Source organism: Heptranchias perlo, unplaced genomic scaffold, assembly GCF_035084215.1.
Source record: "Heptranchias perlo isolate sHepPer1 unplaced genomic scaffold, sHepPer1.hap1 HAP1_SCAFFOLD_70, whole genome shotgun sequence".
NCBI classification, from domain to species: Eukaryota; Metazoa; Chordata; class Chondrichthyes; order Hexanchiformes; family Hexanchidae; genus Heptranchias; species Heptranchias perlo.
Window position 1 is genome coordinate 1,922,219 of NW_027139729.1, and position 7,796 is coordinate 1,930,014.

General features: G+C 47.8%; 1 pseudogene; it reads left to right on the plus strand.

Annotated features, from left to right (window-relative positions):
- LOC137318381 (zinc finger protein 850-like) overlaps positions 1-7,796 on the plus strand; it is a 263,722-nt pseudogene that overhangs the window by 171,138 nt on the left and 84,788 nt on the right.

Sequence of the window (7,796 nt, forward strand, 5' to 3'; positions counted from 1 at the left end):
AGTCCACTGTGTAATACATGACGGGAGAAAATAGAGTGCCAAGTACAGCAGCAGATTTAATAACGATTTACACCATGAACAGCTGAGGTAATGGCTTACCTGGAACTCCAACGGCTGCGAGAACTGGATAATAAATACATTCTATCAGATACATTACTGAATATCCCATTTCTGTGAGAAGCAACGATTTCTGTTGGCCTGGAAACCGCAGCTCCGGCAGGCACTCTGTGTGGATTCATTACAGCGATCCCTGATTTATACAGGGGGAAAATCTCCACTGACACGGTTATACCCCTGATCATTGCTATTAGTTACAGTCATTTGAACAAACAGGCCACATCAGCAGCTTTGACTCCGATGTAAATGATGACGTGGATATATCACAAACTTCTCAAAGTTCAGAACCTTGTCTTAATGAGACTTCTCTCAGGAATAAAGTTAAAAGCTGTGCTCAGAAAGGACTGGTCCAACAACAATGAGCGGCTCCATTTACAGTTTTCATATAATTGTATTGACCATGTTCACTTTTACCGATTCAATTATAAATTTTATAGATTTCTCCACATTATACATTGAATCCAGGGACACAAGCAGACCCGTTTCACTCTGTTCCTGCAGTTTCCCAGTGAAAATATGAATGTTGACACGAAGACAGCCTCTAAAAGAGACCCCATCCTTTCAGGCAGTGCTCAACAACACTCCGTGTGAAAAATGTTCTCCTTATTTCCCCTCTAGTTGTTTTGCCAATTATTGTAAACCTATGACCTCTGGTTATCAATCCAATTATTTAATTACCCCTATTTGCTCTATAAAAACGCCTCATTATTTTGATCACCTCTTTTTGATCTCCCCTTAACTTTTCTGCTCCAATCTCTCCACATAACTGAAGTCCCTCATCCCTGGTATCACCCTGGTAAATCTCCTCTGTACCCTCTCCAAGGCCTTTACATCCTTCTTAAAGTGTGGTGCCCAGTGTTGTACACAATGCTCCAGCTTAGGCCTAACCAGTCTTTTGTAAAGGTTTAACATGACTTCCCAATTTGTGTATTCAATGCCCCTCTTCACAAACCCGTGTATCCCATCCGCTTGCTTAACCACCTTATCAACTTGCCCTGCCACCTTCAAAGATTTGTGAATATGCGCCCCCAGGTCCCTCTGCTCTTCCACCACCCCCAAAATAGTACATTGAGTTCCATCGAGTTACTTCAAAACCACAGCACAGAAACAGGCCATTCGGCCCAACTTGTTTATGCCAGCATGTATGCTCCATACGAGCCTCCTCCCTCCCTACTCCATCTAACCCTATCAGGATACGATGTTCCATTATGCCCCTTGTGCTGATCTAGCTTCCCCTTAAATGCATCTACGTTATTTCCCTCAACTGCTCCTTGTAGTAGCGCATTGCACATTCTTACCACTCATTCGGTAAAGAAGTTTTACCTGAATTCCACATTGGATTTATTAGTGACAGTCTTATATTTACTCCCTCTAATTTTATACTCCCTCCCAAGTGGAAGCATTTTCTCTACATCTACCCGACCAAATTCTATCATTATCTTAAAGACTTCTATCAGGTCACCCCTCAGCCTTCACTTTTCAAAAGAAAAGAGTCCCAGCCTGTTCGGCCTTTCCTGATCAGGATATCCCCTCAGTTCTGGTACCATCCCTGTGAATCTTTTTTGCAACCTCTCCAATCCCTGTATATCCTTTCTATAATATGGAGACCAGACTGTGCACAATAATCCAAGTGTGGCCGAACCAAGGCTCCACACAAGTTTAACATAACTTCTTTGTTTATCAATTCTATCCCTCTAGAATTGAACTCCAGTGCTTGACTCGCCTTTTTGTAAACCTGCGTCGCTACTTTTAGTGATTGGTCTATTTGTGCCACAAGATTTTACTAAAATTTCAAAATATGCTTTATTTCATCAAATTTATTGATACACACATTTCAATGAAAATGTCACAATTACCGTTCAAAACAATACAATACAGATCGTGCAAACTAAGACCTCATTATTACAATTCAAAACACAGTACATATCTTCTAATACATTCTGTACCATACAAAGTGACATGTCCTTACATGGTCGCCTTTCCTCAAAGAACCTTTACGTAGGCAGCACCTCACTTCAGTGCGTCCCTCAAAACATACTCCTGGACCTTGGAGTGTGCCATTCGGCAACACTCGGTCGTGGACAGCTCCTTCAACTGGAATCCAAGCAGGGAGTGTCCCTGGGAATCCTCAACATTGATTCTGGACCCCATGAAATCTCATGGCATCAGGTCAAACATGGGCAAGGAAACCTCCTGCTGATTACCACCTACCGTCCTCCCTCAGCTGATGAATCAGTCCTCCTCCATGTTGAGCACAACTTGGAGGAAGCACTGAGGGTAGCAAGGGCACAAAATGTACTCTGGGTGGGCGACTTCAATGTCCATCACCAAGAGTGGCTCGGTAGCGCAACTACTGACCGAGCTGGCCGAGTCCTGAAGGATATAGCTGCCAGACTGTGACTGCGGCAGGTAGTGAGCGAACCAACACGAGGCAAAAACCTGCTTGACCTCGTCCTCACCATCTACCTTTCGCAAATGCATCTGTCCATGACAGTATTGGTTGGAGTGACCACCGCATAGTCTTCGTGGAGACGAAGTCCCGTGTTCGCACTGAGGACACCATCCAACGTGTTGTGTGGCACTACCAACGTGCTAAATGGGATAGATTCAGAACAGATCTAGCAGCTCAAAACTGGGCATCCATGAGGCACTGTGGGCCATCAGCAGCAGCAGAATTGTATTCCAGCACAATCTCTAACCTCATGGCTCGGCATATTCCTCACTCTACCATTACCAACAAGCCAGGGGATCAATCCTGGTTAAATGAGGAGTGTAGAAGAGCATGCCAGGCGTAACTAAAAATGAGGTGCCAACCTGGTGAAGCTACAACTCAGGACGACATGTATGCAAAAGAGCGGAAGCAACATGCTATAGAAAGAGCTAAGCGAGTCCACAACCGACGGATCAGATCAAAGCTCTGCAGTCCTACCACATCCAGTCGTGAATGGTGGTGGACAATTAAACAACTAACGGGAGGAGGATCTGAAAACATCCCCATCCTCAATGATGGCAGAATCCAGCACGTGAGTGCAAAAGACAAGGCTGAAGCGTTTGCAGCCATCTTCAGCCAGAAGTGCCGAGTGGATGATCCATCTCTGCCTCCTCCCGATATCCCCAACATCACAGAAGCCAGTCTTCAGCCAATTTGATTCACTCCACGTGATATAAAGAAACGGCTGAGTGCACTGGATACAGCAAAGGCTATGGGCCCCGACAACATCCCGGCTGCAGCGCTGAAGACTTGTGTTCCAAAACTAGCTGCGTCTCTCGCCAAGCTGTTCCAGTACAGCTACAACACTGGCATCCACCCCACAATGTGGAAAATTGCCCAGGTATGTCCTGTCCACAAAAAGCAGGCCAAATCAAATCCGGTCAATTGCTGCCCCATCAGTCCACTCTCAATCATCAGCAAAGTGATGGAAGGTGTCGTCGACAGTGCTATCAAGCGGCACTTACTCACCAATAACCTGCTCACCGATGCTCAGTTTTGGTTCTGCCAGGACCACTCGGCTCCAGACCTCATTACAACCTTGGCCCAAACATGGACAAAAGAGCTGAATTCCTGAGGTGAGGTGAGAGTGACTGCCCTTGACATCAAGGGAGCATTTGACCGAGTGTGGCACCAAGGAGCACGAGTAAAATTGAAGTCAATGGGAATCAGGGGGAAAACTCTCCAGTGGCTGGAGTCATACCTAGCACAAAGGAAGATGGTAGTGGTTGTTGGAGGCGAGTCGTCTCAGCCCCAGGGCATTCCTGCAAGAGTTCCACAGGGCAGTGTGCTAGGCCCAACCATCTTCAGCTGCTTCATCAATGACCTTCCTTCCATCATTAGGTCAGAAATGGGGATGTTCGCTGATGATTGCACAGTGTTCAGTTCCATTGGCAACCCCTCAGATAATGAAGCAGTCCGAGCCCGTATGCAGCAAGACCTGGACAACATCCATGCTTGGACTCATAAGTGGCACGTAACATTCACGCCAGACAAGTGCCAGGCAATGAACATCTCCAACAAGAGAGAGTCTAACCACCTCCCCTTGACATTCAACGGCATTACCATCGCCGAATACCCAACCATCAACATCCTGGGGGTCACCATTGACCAGAAACTTAAATGGACCAGCCACATAAATACTGTGGCCACAAGAGCAGGTCGGAGGCTGGGTATTCTGCAGCGGGTGACTCACCTCCTGACTCCCCATCGCCTTTCCACCATCTACAAGGCACAAGTCAGGAGTGTGATGGAATACTCTTCACTTGCCTGGATGAGTGCAGCTCCAACAACACTCAAGAAGCTCGACACCATCCAGGACAAAGCAGCCCGCTTGATTGGCACCCCATCCACCATCCTAAACATTCACTCCCTTCACCACCGGCGCACAGTGGCTGCAGTGTGTACAGTCCACAGGATGCACTGCAGCAACTCGTCAAGGCTTCTTCGACAGCACCACCCAAACCCACGACCTCTAGCAACTAGAAAGACAAGAGCAGCAGGTACATGGGAACAACACCACCTGCACGTTTCCCTCCAAGTCACACACCACCCCGACTTGGAAATATATCGCCGTTCCTTCATCGTCGCTGGGTCAAAATCCTGGAACTCCCTTCCTAACAGCAATGTGGGGGAACCTCCACCAGACGGACTGCAGTGTTTCAAGATGGCGGTTCACCACCACCTTCTCAAGGGCAATTAGGGATGGGCAATAAATGCCGGCCTCGCCAGCGTCGCCCACATCCCATGAACGAATAAATAAAAAAAACACAGGGAGCGTTGTAAATAAAGTTGGTGAGATGCAGGCTCAAGTCGCCACATGGGACTATGATCTAGTGGCAATAACAGAGACGTGCTTCAAAGAAGGGGAGGATAATATTCCTGGCAAGAAGGTATTCAGTAAAGCTAGAGGAGGAAAGAATGAAGTGGGGGTGGGGGGGCAGTATTGATCAAAGAATCTATTAGAGGACTGGAAAGGTATGATGTATTTGAGGGGTGAAAGACAAAATCTATTTGGTTAGAATTAAGGAATAGCAGAGGAGCTATTTACGCTATTCGGTGTATACTTTAGGCCACCAAATAGTGGGAAGGAGATATAGGAGAACATTTGCAGGTAAATTACAGAAAGATGCAAGAACTATACAGTAGTGATAATGGGGGATTGTTGCACACCAGGACAGGCAAGACTTTCTTTACCTCGAGAAAAAGCTAACGGTCTTCACTGGTTATAATTCAACGGCTCCCACCCGCAGCTCCTCAAGGTGTTTTAGTGAAATGAGACTCAATTATCTATGCAACACGTGACCTTCCTCTGAAGCTCAAGGATTCGCAATATTTCTTGCCGGCCACTGCTACAATGTGCCTGAGCATTTCTCGTCCCGTCCAACCGACAGCCACGTGACTGATAACGGGAGAGTTCGAAGAACGGCGACCTGAAACAGGAACGATGGTTTCAACCCATCCCAACTTCAGGACTGTGGCATGTGCAGAAATCTAATAGGACGGATTCAAATATGGAATTGCTGGAGAGATGGGCGGGGATATGTTTGGTGACAGCATATACTCGGACTTTTGAGAGGGTAGCGGAATTGGAAATGAGGTGTTGGAAATGGTCGAGACTGGATTTTTGTGAGGAGGGGTTAATGCTGCTGTTTTGAAAGGGAATAGAACAGTACCTGAGGAGAGGGAACCCTTTACAATGTCAGCTAGAATGGGGGGAGCAAGGGAATTTGGGTGGTCAGAAGTTTAATGGGAGCAGGTGGTGGGAACCATATACAAGATAAGCTCGTAGAGAGCGTAGGAGAAGACAATAGAGATGGGCGAGGCATCAGGGCTAGAGCAGGAGGAGTCTGGGAGCAGGTTTGGTTTAGTGGAAAAGGGGAACGGGGAATACGGCAGACGCATCTGAACGGATGGTCTCAATCTTAGTGACAAAGAATTCCATGAGTTCCTCACTCGTTTTTGGAGGTGAGTTGAAGGTTGGGGGAGGGTGTAGGGCATAAGGGTTAAAGGAGACGATTGGTAGTGGACAAAAGGAGCCACTGAATATAAACTGGCTCTCCAGAGTCATCTTAGTTTTTGCAGAGGAGAGTTCTGCCTAACAGTGCCGAACAGTGCTTGATTTGGTCCAGCCAATTGTGCACCAGATACGATCAAGGGCTGTGCACTTTGGTCTTGAGGGAGTGAAGATGGGGCCATAACAGGGTTGGTGAGAGTATAGGTTTCACTGGGGTGAAGGGAATCAAAGTTGTCGGTGGGAGGATGGTTGGGAGATTGACAGCAACAGAAGCATTTTAGTGAATGGAAAGGAAGGAAGACAGGAGCTTGACCAAGCAGTTGCAAGTGAATTGCAGAGAGTTTCTCCCCTTGTCGGCGGATATGGAAAACAATGGGGTTGGTAGGGGGTATGAGGGTGTAGGTGGTGCGGAATAAAAGGGAAAGGTCGGTGATTAACTAATCTGTGATTTGGACCATGGGAGTAAAGATGTAGATAGAACGTTCGACAATATGGGTAGGAGAGTTAATATGGAGGGAGAGGTTTATGGCGTGTATAAGGGCAGCAAAATCAGTGAAATCAGAGGAGAGAGGGGCAAAGTGATTTGAGGTGATAATTGGAATCACCGAGGACGAGGAGTCGCGCAAAGCTGATCCTGAGAGAGGAAAGAAGCGAGAAAAACTCGGGGAGAAAATCGGGATCGGTCTTAGGAGCGTAAGGGAACAAGGATTTTAAAGGATAGGTGGAAAAGGTGGAATAGGGTGAGATGCTTGAAAGAGGGCAATGTACTTGGGAAAGTACAGGGAAAGGGCGGGGGAGTGGGACTAGCTGGATTGCTCTGAATGTTGCCGGCGCGGAGTCGATAGGCTGAATGGCCTCCTTCCGTGCTGTAACCTTTCTATGATTCTATGATTCGACTAGAGGAGTAGGGGGGAGACCAAGGTGGGATTTGTTAATGAGGGATACACCGACACCCCGGCGGATTGTACCGGGCAGGTGGTGGAAAGCATGGTTAGGTGGGGAGGCTTCAGTCAGGGGCAAGATGTCGCGAGCTTGGAGCCAAGTTTCAGTCAAAGCCATGATGCCAATGTAATCGCCCACAATCAGGTCTTTGATGCGGAGGTCCTGGTTGGTGAGTGAACGGTCATTTCGGAGGGGAAAGTCGGAGAGGGCGGTGATTGCTGATCCACTGGCAGAGTCTAAATGAGCAGTGGGGGCATGTCTGAGGTGATCGAGCGGGTAAGGTGTTTAGCAAGATTATAACCCCAGTGGGTGCACTGGGAGGGAAGATTAGCAAGAGATGAGGATGAGGCAGTTGAGGTCGCTGCTCCTGAGGAGGTAGTGATGAGCGCTTCGGTGGACCATTTGGAGACTGCCCAGTGAGGCAAAGACGGCAACTGTGAGCTTATCCAAGAGGGAATTGAAGCCTGGGATGGCGGCAGTAGGAAGGGAGAGGGGTAGTGATGGGTTGGCGTAGGGACTGTGGGGTGGGAGGAAGTACACGAGATGGGAGAAATGAAAGGTGGCATGACTGGATGACAGGAAGGGGAGAAGATGGAGAGAAGGGCTCGAGAACAAAAAGAGTTGGAAATAATGGGCTTGGGTCGGAGTGACAGCCATTGTGCTCACGTGAGTGCGCACATGGGGGAACTGGGGTCACAAACGCTTGGCAGAGATTAGGAGAGTCATGTCCTG